This window comes from Herpailurus yagouaroundi, unplaced genomic scaffold (assembly GCF_014898765.1).
Source record: "Herpailurus yagouaroundi ecotype Mexico unplaced genomic scaffold, PumYag 201, whole genome shotgun sequence".
Lineage (NCBI taxonomy): Eukaryota > Metazoa > Chordata > Mammalia > Carnivora > Felidae > Herpailurus > Herpailurus yagouaroundi.
In genome coordinates this window covers 5,988,310-5,995,154 of record NW_024412432.1, presented here as the reverse complement: position 1 = coordinate 5,995,154, position 6,845 = coordinate 5,988,310, and the positions used below count along the sequence as shown (strand labels likewise).

At 37.5% G+C, this 6,845-nt stretch overlaps 1 long non-coding RNA gene across 1 annotated transcript in view; it reads left to right on the top strand.

Annotated features, from left to right (window-relative positions):
- LOC121014217 (uncharacterized) overlaps positions 1-6,845 on the top strand; it is a 57,775-nt gene that overhangs the window by 1,828 nt on the left and 49,102 nt on the right. The window lies entirely within an intron of this gene.

The following is a 6,845-nucleotide window of genomic DNA, read 5'->3' as shown; positions in this document are numbered from 1 at the left end:
TATTAAGAATCAGCCAGCCTTGACTAACTTAAAAAATCCTGGCTTATTTATTGAAATCTACAGACACAAAAATCTTTTTAAAACCCAGGGATTACGAAATAGTTTTGCAGATGGGTGGCTTGCAATATAAGTAAAGACTTTAATATCATCTTTTTCATAATTTAAGCAAACAGACAAAATTTCTGGGGTATTTTCACTTCCTGATTTAGATGGACACAAGTTTGGATTAGGATCTCCCAATTTTTCTTTCCTTATCGCCACAAACTCTTCCTTGATGCATTGTGAAATGTTATTAGAGGGACGTAGTTTTGGTGACTGTATCACTACTCAGGCTGACTCAGGTTGTAAGCTGATATATTACCGCGCCAAGCTGTCTGCTTCTTGGGGTTTCTGCATCTACTTGACTACTGCGGGGATAATTATTCTTAATTGTAGTTTCATAATTTAACCAATTTAAGGTTACCAGAATAAAGCCTTTGAAGCTATTATATGGCTAATGGTTTAGACATTTTCATATCTCTGTCTTTTGGGTGATAAATGTATAATGTGCTTAACTCTTCCACCAACATTAACTTCTCACATTTAAAATGTTGAATTAAACAATTTAGTGTCCCTGACAGTGTAATAGATTATGTTTAATAGGCAATGTCTAAAGCTGGACCTAATTCACCTCATTTTAGTTAATGTAATTTTCCCACAAGGGGTGTTCAGTGTAAATCTATCAGACACGTATGGATCTGTGTGACCTCGTAACAACCCCCCTGGAGGTTACATAGACTCACTCATCTCGCCATTTCAAGCTGGGTGGTAAGGGTGATGGGAAGTGGTGAGAATGAGGCAAGGGTATTTCACTCATTTCTTCCCTTAATCTTCGAAAACAAGGTATATTCAACATTCATAAAGAAACACACAATGGGCCTTAAATGCTGATACTGGGAACCATCTTTAATTATTCTTCAGTGCTGTGTATTTACAAGGTTTCGTAAAATGCTCCTTAAATTTCTTCTCAGCACCATTGTGAGATTGGTCAGGTTTTTCCCTTCCTACTCATCTTTCAAACCACATACAGAACACCCAGAAAGAGTGGAGAAAAGAGGAGCATGGTCAGGCCTCTTCTTAGGTGGACATTCTCCTACCCTGGGCTTTCTATTATGAGTGTAGAGCAGTCACTCTGTGGTTAGATCCCTTAGGTTTGATACCAGCTCTGCCACTTACTAGATATTTGTTTCATTCATTCATTTGCTCATCCAATACACATTTGTTTGAGCACCACCTTCCAGGAGCCGTGAACTAGATGCATGCTAACTATTGACCTCGTGTGGTCTACAGTTGCCTCCAGTGGGTGTATTGATATACATGGATACAATGGATGCATCTCTTATCTGTCAAATAAGATAATAATACCAAACTCTTGGGATTGAGTGAGGCATAAATGAGCTGGCAGTTATTCAATAAATAGTAACTGTTTGGGAGCCTTTAGCAGGAACTACTTAACACCATATGGGTAGACAATGCTCCCAGTGTAGGATTTGGTGATCTATTCTGCTTTGGGCTATGAGAAAGAATGGTGGTAAATTTAAGGAGTAAGAAGACAAACGTGTTTCCTGAGCCTTTGAATAAGGAAACTTTATTTTACAGAATAGAGTTTACAGAATAAACTTCTTGGGAACACTGCCCACAAAAAAGCACTCAGCGAACTTCTACTGATGAAGAATTTCATTCCTTCAATGGTGAATACACTGGGGACCCAATAAGAGGCTTTGACTTTGTTTGCTCTGCAAGGGTTCAATGAACTAAAAGCAATATAGGATGCCCGCGCTTGCCATTTGGGCCATGTTTTTATTCAGAGTGGTAAGTTGGCAGGAAACAAGAATGCAAAGTATGTTGGGCTAATATCAGGAGATAAGGTTGGAAAGGTGGGCCTCAAATAACATGCTGAAGAGCCACTGAGGAGTAATAAACAAGGGGATGACATAATGAGATTTGTGTTTTAGAAGTAGCTCTTTAGGTGTAGTAGAAGGAGGCTTGGGGGCAGGCAGAAGTAGATTAACCAGAGTGGTGATAGGGGAAACATCGGACCCTGGTCAAGAACTCAGGTGAGCCATAATGGCCCAATATAGGAGCAGAGAGATTGGGGGGAGAGGGCAGATATTAGCGACATAAGGAATGGGGAACTAGGGGTTGGTGACTGATTTCATGTGGGGGTAAGTGAGAGGCTAAACTCTCTAGTGACTTCTAGGTCTCTCCTCTTAATGCATAGGTAGATAACAGATTGGATTCTATTAATTAAAAGATTGAGGTAGAGTAGGTTTTGAGAGAAAGATGATAAACTGAGATGTGCCTTTGGGACCTTGAGCAGGCTGTCGATGTGTGTGGCGGAGGATTGAAACCGTTGAGATCAGGTGTGTCAAAAGAGAAGCAACAAAGGTCAAATTAAGAACCCCAGGGAATACATTTTAACATTAAGAAGAGGAGGTGGGGGCAGAAGAGGACTTCATAAGAAGCTCTGTTCCTCCTTTGGCATTCCCAATCTTGATGAATGGTACTCAGTCATTCAAGCCAGAGATCCAGATGCCATATTTGACTTCACTTTTTCCCAATCCCATAAAAACCAAACCTTGTGAAGTCAACCTTCTTAATTGTCCTATATCCATTTCTCTCTTCCATCCCACTGACAACTTCAGCTTATCTAAACATGAGTCTCTCTAAACGTGAGAACATTTAATTCTCATATAATTCAGTAGGTTGGGGGTAAAGGCTGTGATTCTCCATTTCTAACAAGCAGAATTTCCCCCAACAATATCTCATTAGGAAAGTTTTAAAGGAGTTGCTTAGAGGGGTCCTAGTACCCTGATGGTGCACATGATAAATGACTTGGATTTGTTTTTTTAGCAAGTGTTAACTACATTCCCCTTTAGTTGGTTTAGTGGCTCGGTGTTAGGGATGCTGAGTTACTTACTCAATTGGCTTTCTAGGCTTGCCAGCTGGACAGACGAATTTAATCGCTCCCTGGGGTGGTGAAATTGTCCTCAACTCAGCTTTGGGAGTGACTTGTTTTTACAAATCCATTAAACCATTTTTTTTTTTTAATGTGCTGCACAAATGAAAGGGGTACCAATAGTTTCACAGAATAATTTCCTGAGATGGCATGTATCATAAATGTTTACGCTAAATGGAATTGTAATCTCAATGCACAGTTTTGAACTGGCTACCTGAAGAAATTCAATGGGGATTCTGTTTGGACAGCAAAACAACCTCTTGCATGAAATCAGCTGGGTTCCCATCTATGTATGGCCAGAAGTGGGATTACTGAGTCATATGGTGGTTCTATTTTTAATTATTTGAGGACTCTCCATTTTGTTTTCCATAATGGCTGTACTCATTTACATTCCCACCAATAGTGCACAAGGCCTTTTCTTCACACCTTCACCAACTCTTGCCTGTTGTCTCTTTGATAATAGCCATTCTAACAGGTATGAGGTGATATCTCACTGTGGTTTTGATTTGCAATTCTATGATGGTTAGTTGAGTGGTTTTTCATATATCTGTTAGCCATTTGTATGTCTTTTTTTTTTTAAATGTCTATGCATGTTCTTTACTCATTTTTAAAAGTGGGTTGTTTCTTAGCTATTGAGTTTTCAAAGTTCCTTATATATTTTAGATATTCATCTCTTATCAGATACATGGTTTGCAAATTATTTCTCCCATTCTGTAGGTTGCCTTTTCATCTTGTTGATCATTTCTTTTGTTGTGCCAAGCCTTTTGTTTGATACTGTTCACTTGTTTATTTTTGCTTTTGTTGCCTATGTTTTTGATGTCATACTGCCCCCAAATCATTCAAGACCAATGCCAAGGGGTTTTCTCCCTATGTTTTCTTCCAGGAGTTTTATGGTTTCATGTCTTCATTAGGGTTTTGATATGCATTTCCTCATGACTAATGATGTTCAGCATCTTTTCATTGCATACTGGCTATGGGCTTGTCTTCTTTGAAAATATGTTTAAATCTTTTGTCCATCAAAATAAATTGGACTGTGTGTCCTATTATTAATGAATTATAATACACATATTCATAAATATATACTCAATATAGATATAGTAAATATATATTCCCTCTGATTCTGACTTGCCTTTTATTTTCTTAAAACATTTTTTATTAAGTTTTTATTTAATTCCAGTATAGTTAATATATCGTGTTGTAGTATATATATAATATAGTGCCTTTTTATTTTCTTAAAGGTGTCTTTTATAGAGCAAAACTTTTAAATTTTGATAAAGTACAATTTGTCAATATTTCTTTTATAATTTGTGCTTTTTAAAGAAACCTTTGTCTACCTTAAGTTTAAAGATTTTCTTCTATTTTTCATCTAGAACTTTTATAGTTTTAGCTTTTAATTTAGATCTATGACCCGTACCAACTTAATTTTTGTGTATGCTTAAAGAAAATGTTGAGACTTTTTCCTCTCTGAATGAGTATCCAGTTGTTCCAGGCTCCAGTATAGCTTCTTAAAGTGTTTTTTTTAAGAAGCTTTTAAATGATGACCTTCAACTCTTGCAATTGCGAGGTCATACAATTACTAAATATGTGCAACCATTTACTTCCTGTGAACGAGAATGCATTGCATTTACTAGGTCTTTTTTTCATATTCAGTTTTCCTGGGCACACTTACTAACCCTTTGCAGTCAGGCAATTCTATCCAACTAAATATGAGTAGAAATACATGTGTTACTTTTGTCTGAGGCAGTGAGAAACCCCTGCATGACATTCCAACTTTCTCTCGCTCTGCATTGGCAATTAAGAAAGCCTTGTGTTGGAGGGCAGAGCCACAAGATTAAAGAGAAGTCGCCACTTGAAGAACCACTTTAAGGGTCACTCCAGGCCCACAGTGGCATTTGTGTGAGTGACAAGTACATTTTTATGTTTTAAGCCTCTAAGATTTCAGGATTAATGTTACTGCAGCATAGCCTATCCTTTACTAACTGATATACATCATTCCCCCCACCTTTTTAAAAAAATAAATTTCATGATGCAACTTCTCTAACCACTTAACCAGCATTTATTGAAAAATTTCAGGCTAATGTAGTTTTGCCAAAAATAAGACAACTGAAGGAGTACCTCCATGATATGAGAGAATTTATAAGGACTAGGATAAAATGACTATTTGTCTGAGGGATGATTTTGGGAGAAAAACCTCATTGCATATTTGGCAATAGATCATTTGAATGTACAATAATATAATTGTAAACCTTGATTCATTAGCGGCACAGTGCTATAGCTAAGGGATGGAAATATGTTGATGCTATGCCTAAATCTAGGGACTAATTGTGACCTCTGTTAGATACCAGGTAATATTTCCTTTTCATAAATTACATTTGCTGCAATAGATGTTCATAGGAGATTCAGGCCTCAAGTATTTTCTGTATGTCTGAGGGCATAGCTGGAAGAAATCCTATAGAAGACTCCTATAGCTCCTAAAGTATACACTGTGAGCTCTTAATCTAGTATGTTGTAAAAGTCAAGTATAAAGTCTATCTTGATGCTCTGCCATTATCTCTAACATAAAACAGTGGACTTAAGGAGAACCTCCTCTCACAACCCCCCCCCCCCGCCAACCTTTCCCTTTTTCTGTTTTCTAAACAACAGGTTCATTCTGGTTTATTTCAAGACTGGCAGCATGAATGGACAGAGTCCTGGATGGAAAGTTAAGAGTCATGGGCTCTGGGGCCAACAGTGAGTCCAGGGCAAATTGCTAACTCCTCTTTGGAACTTGGTTTCCTCATTAGTAAATCAAAGACTGTGTATATATTAGTAATTCCCAATGGGGCTTACAAGGGGATACTCATATTATTTATAATGTTTCAAAAAGTCTAGCAAAAACATTACCTATTTTCTGATGAGGTTGCACAGGCTTAGTAAAACATTACATTTCTTGGCATTTTGGCTCTGAATTTTTGAACTCCACAGAGTAGCATTAGTTATCTCTTGCTGATCTAAAACTTAGTTTGAAAATTATGTATGTCTTTAATACCAATAGTAGCTAACATTTATTGAGTGCTCACAGTGTGCTGAGTAGTGGTGTAAATATTAGGCCCAAGGGAAATCTTATTAAATTCCCCACAGCACACACTAGTTTGGCCACATTCTCTGTCCTTTGGTTGCTAATTTCTACCTTTACTGTACTGCGGTCATCTGTCAGACCTGGCTTTCAAGTAGTTCCAAATAATGTAAGTGAAGTAGGGCACATATAAAAGTCACATTTCCTTTTTGTAAGAAGTCATTGTGAAGATGATAATGGAAATATTTTTTTAAATGTTTTTATTTATTTTTGAAGGAGAGAGAGAGAGAGAGAGAGACAGAGCATGAGCAGGGGAGGGGCAGAGAGAGAGGGAGACACAGAATCCGAAGCAGGCTCCAGGCTCTGAGCTGTCAGCACAGAGCCCGACGCGGGGCTCGAACCCACAAACCGTGAGATCGTGACCTGAGCCGAAGCTGGACGCTCAACCGACTGAGCCACCCAGGCACCCAATAATGGAAATATTAAACCCATGAACTTTATACAGTGATCCTCTCTAAATATATATAGGAAATTGGCAAATTAAATCAGTTTTTTTTTTCACCTGAAGTGACTTCGTTCACTATACAAATGAGGACCCTTCCTAGATGTTTAATAAAACAGGAAGAGATAGATGAAAATATACTTATTCCAGAAACCTGGAAACCTAGGTTTATCTTTGGTGCAAAGCAAGGTGTTTGGTGGATAAGAGTGAAGGTAAGTGTGGGGAAGGAATAGTTAAAATGAAAATAAAATAAAATAAAATAAAATAAAATAAAATAAAATAAAATAAAA